Here is a 5,364-nt window from a genome sequence, read left to right on the forward strand (position 1 = left end):
TATTATTATTTTACTCATGTCCATACCCTGGATAAAGAGAGCATCAGATACAAGGTTTACACAATTACACACTGTAAAAGCTATATAGTTATACAATTGTCTTCAAGAATCAAGGCTACTGGATTACAGTTCAACAGTTTCAGGTATTTCCTTCTAGCTATTCTAATACACTAAAAACTAAAAAAGGGATAATGCATAAGAATAACCTCCAGAATAACCTCTCAACTCTATTTGAACTCTCTCAGACACTGAAACTTTATTTTATCTCATTTCTCTCTCCCCACTTCTGATTAAGCAGATTTTTTTCAATCCCAGGAGATTTACACTCCCGGGATTCATGTTCCACATGGGAGGGCAACGGGTTCACCTGCCAAATTGGTTTAGAGAGAAAAGCCACATCTGAGCAACAAAAAGATTCTCTGGGGGAGACCCTTAGCCTTAATTATAAGTAGGCTTAGCTTCTCCTTTGCAGGAATAAGTTTCAAAGGGGCAAGGCCCAAGGGCTCAGCCTATTAAATTCATTGTCTCCAATGCTTGCCAGAGTATCAGGAATTCCCTAGATGGGGAAGTTAAATATTTCCTCCTTCTCCCCAGTCCCCCAAGGGGGCTTTACAAATTCTTTTTTATTCTCTGTCCAAATTATTCTGTGATGTATCAGGCATCACACTAACCTGTACAAACCAATAAGATCTTACGCCCTATTCAAGATTCCGTCATTATGTTCAAATAAACTGACCATACAAGTTAAATTAGTATGTATGCAATAGCTTTTAAGAAAATGTCTGAGCCCACAAATGCTGATTAGTGTCTTGTATATGACTGTCAAAACTGACTTCCTCGAGGGTGGAGGGAAGTGCCTGAAAATGCAGAGCTGTGTTCTAGTAGCCATGTTTCTTGAAAATGCATGTATAATGATACAGCTTTTGCAATGTGACTATGTGATTTTGAAAATCTTGTGCCTGATGCTCCTTCTATCTATGGTATGGGCAGATGAGTAAAACATATGGATTAAAAATAAATAATGGGGGGAACAAATGTTAAAATAAATTTAGAAGATTGAAATGCTAGTGATCAATGAAAAGAAGTGGTAAGGGGTATAGAAAAAAACAGGGGAAAACAAAGGCTAAAATATACTGGGTAGAAGGAAATATTATCAGTCAATGAGAGGGAGGGGTAAGGGTTATGGTATGTATGAGTTTTTTTCTTTTTCTGAATTGATGCAAATGTTCTAAGAAATGATCATGGCAATGACATTGTGAGTTTTTGATCATATACCAAGAATGGAATGATCATATGGTAAGAATGTTCGTGTTTGTATGTTGTTATGTTTAAAAAAAGTAAAAAATTAAAAAAACAAACAAGAAAACTGACTTCCTCTCAGAATCTTACCCTACACACTTGCTTAACTCAGATCCAAGGGGAATCTTGACTCACCCTTGTGCAGCCTTCCTGCCACATGCAAGCCTTACTTGGTCCCAGCCTGTTGTGCTCTGTGATATCTGCAGCTTGTTTCCTTTGAGATGCCTGAGGAAGTACACCATGAGAGGAGGAGATGGGGACTTTTGCCCTCCAGGCAGAGATTGTACAACTCATGTCTTTCATTATCAACACCTTCTATTCAACAAGAAATTTTCCTTCAGGAGTTGCTCTCTAATGCTTCTGATGACTTGGACAAGATTTTCTGTGAGATCCTAATGGGCCCTTCTGAGTTGCACAGTTGTAAGGGAAAACTGACATCATTCCCAATCCCCAGAACATATCTTTACTCTGGTGGACACTGTCCTTGGCATGACCAAGGCCACTGTGAGCCACGGCCAAATCTGGCACCAAAGAATGTATGGAGGCACTTCAGTCTGGTACACACATGTCCATGATGGGGCAATTTTGTGCCCACTTTTATTATGCCTACTTGATGCAGAGAAAGTGGTTGCAATCACAAAACACAATGATGATGAACAATGTGCCTGGCAGTCTTCTTCTGGGAGTTTCTTCACTGTTTGAGCTGACCATGGTGAGCCTATTGGCTGGGGTTCCAAAGTGTTCTTGCACCTTAAAGAAGAGCAGACAGGCTACTTATAGGAGAGGTGGGTCAAACAAGTGGTGAAGATGCACTCACAGTTCATAAACTATCCCATCCATCACTCTTTATCTGGAGAAGAAATGAAAGAAGGAAATCAGTGATGATGAGTGTTCTAGTTTGCTAGTTGCCAGAATGCAATATACCAGAAACAGAATGGCTTTTAAAAAGGAGAATTTAATAAGTTGCTAGTTTACAGTTCTAAGGCCAGGAAATTGTCCAAATTAAAACAAGTCTATAGAAATGTCCACTCTAAGATGTCCAGGGAAAGATACCTTGGTTCAAGCAGGCCGATGATGTTTAGCATTTCTCTCTGAGCTGGAAGAGCACATGGCAAACATGGTGGCATCTGCTGGCTTTCTCTCCAGGCCTCTTGTTTCATGAAGATCCTCAGGAGGCATTTTCCTTCTTCATCTCCAAAGGCTGCTAGCTGGTGGACTCACTGCTTTGTGGTTCTGTGGTGTTCTGAAGATTTCTCTAAAATACTTCTTCTTTTAAAGGAATCCAGTAAACTAATCAAGACCCATGTAGAACGGATGGAGACACATCTCCATCTAATCAAACTTAATACCCACAACTGATTGAGTCACATCTCCGTGGAGATAACCTAATCAAGTTTCAATCTGTAGTACTGAATAGGTATTAGAAGATATGATTGCTCCCACAAAATTGATTAGGATTAAAACATGGCTTTTCCAGGGTACATAAATCCTTTCAAACCAGCACAATGAGGAAAGGAAGAGAAAGGTGTAAAAGAAGAACATGAAAGGACGATGAACAGAAGCCCAAGATTGAAGATGTGGGCTCAGATGAGGATGATTGTGGGAGGGACAAGTAAAAGATAACCAAGAAGAATAAATAGAAATACATTGATCAAGAAGAATTAAACAAGACCAACTCCATTTGGACCCGAAACCCTGATGACATCACCCAGAGGAATATGGAGAATTCTACAAGTGGTGTACCAGATTGGGAAGACCACCTGCAGTCAAGCATTTCTCTGTAAAAGATGAGTTAGAATTCAGGGCATTGTTGTTTATCTCTCACTGGGCCCCCTTTGATCTCTTTGAGAACAAGAAGTAAAAGAACAAAATCATACTCTATATCTGTCCTGTGGTCATCACAGACAGCTGTGATGAACTGATATCAAAATATCTCAACTTTATACATGGTGTGGTCAACTCTGAGGATCTACTCCAGGATAACTCCCAAAGAATATTGCAGTAAAGCAAAATCTTTAAGGTAATTAAAAAAAACCATTGTCAGGCAGTGTCCTGAGCTCCTCTCTGAGCTGGCGGAAGACAAGGATTGTTATAAGAAGTTCAATGAGGCATTCTCTAAAAACCTGAAGCTTGGAATCCATGAGCACCCCACTTTCTCGTGACACCTTTCTGGGCTACTAATGGTACCACACCTCTTGGACTGGAGCTGAGATAACTATTAGTTCTGAATATGTCTTTCACATGAAGGGGACCCAAAAGTCAGGCTGTTATAACGCTGGTGAGAGCAAAGAGTGGCCAACTCTGTTTTTGTAGAGCCAGTGCAGAAGTGGGGCTTTAAGGTGTTATATAGGACTGAGCCTTTGGACAAGCACTGCATATGCAGCTCAAGGAGTCTGTTGAAAAGAACCAGGTCTCAGTTGCCAAGGAGGGCCTTGAGCTGTCTGAGGATGAGGAGGAGAAGATGAACATGAGAGCAAGACTAAGTTTGAGAGTCTTTGCAAGCTCATGAAAAGAAGATCTGGAATAAAAAGGTTGAGGTGACAATCTCCAATAGCCTTGTGTCTTCTTTTGCTGCATTTTAACTAGCACATATGGTTGTGCAGCCAACATGGAGTGGATCACCAAAGCCCAGGTATCTTGGGAAAGCTCTACAATGGGCTACATGATGGCCAAAAAACACCAGGAGACCAAACCGTCCGTACCATCTCACTATGGAGACACTGAGGCAGAAAAAAATAACAAGGCTGATGAAGACCTGTCAGTGCTCTGTTTGAAACTGTGCTGTTCTCCTCTGGTTTCTCCCTTGAGGATGCCCAGTCCCACTCAAACCATATTACCACAAGGTCAAGGTAGACTCAGGCATTGCTGAAGATAAAGTGACAGAAGAGGAACCCACTGCTGCTCCTCATGATAAGATCCCACATCTCAATGAAGATGCATTTCTCATGGAAGTTGATTAGGAGCTTCTATCCACAAGCCTTTGTATCCACTGTATAGTATCTCTGTGGCTCCCACAGCAGCCTGAGTGGCTTGTCCCACCTGGCGCCACCTGCTGGTATTAGTGGGTTTCCCCCATCCTGTCCTTACGTCTAAGGCATGATGTAAAGGCTCCAGCGCCATCCTGTTTGACAACTGGGTTGGATGTTGTCTATTGAGTTTGTTTTTTTATTCTGAAGTTAAAATATGCAACATAAAAATATAATTTTATACAAAAGAAATCCAAGCGGAAGTAGAAACTCACAACTATTACTCTAATATTCGTTACCACAACTGTGTTTCTACTTCAGCAATTCTTTACTTCTAAAAACAGTTAATTTTTGTATTGTTCTTTAGCATGCATGTAATTTAGGGGGAGGGACTAATATCTTTTATGTAATGTGTCTTGACTTTCCTTCACATAGCATGGATACCTAGCTGAAATAAAAATCACCTGTCTAGAGAACAGTTATCTCTACCTGGGAGGAAGAGAACAGAGAAGAGAAAGTGGAGCTAGATAAGTGGGGTATGTTCCGAGAAAAGGAAAAGCCACATTCACTCTGCTTGAGAGTATGGGGTGTTGAAAAATATATTTGTACTGGTATCTCTAGCGCTGAGTAAGAGAAGAGCCAAGGAATTCCTACTTTACCCAGATTCCAAAGGCAACATATGTCACCATGTTCCATGTAACTTTCTAAAACTGGGAACATTTAAAAATGAAGATTGTATGGAAAAATGGCTACACTTTTATTATAAAGATCAATACATGCACGTTAAATAATATTTTAAACATATAGGAAAGGAGAAAGTAAAAAAGCAATCACCTGAAGGAAAAAAAAAATTACTTGTAGTACCTCTTAAGCCCAAACTAGTCATTGCTACGATTCTGGATTATTTGTCTGGTCTTTCTTTTACTGATCTTTAAGAACTTTTGAAAATAACATTTTTTTCTTGATTGCCAAAGTTGTACATGTTTATTGTAAAAAATATGAAAAAATTTATATTGTTTATAATTCTACCAATAAAGTACATGTTTAATATTTTAGTATATACCCTTCTATTATTTTTGCACATATGCATATATTATTT

Source organism: Tamandua tetradactyla, chromosome 4 (genome assembly GCF_023851605.1).
Source record: "Tamandua tetradactyla isolate mTamTet1 chromosome 4, mTamTet1.pri, whole genome shotgun sequence".
NCBI classification, from domain to species: domain Eukaryota; kingdom Metazoa; phylum Chordata; class Mammalia; order Pilosa; family Myrmecophagidae; genus Tamandua; species Tamandua tetradactyla.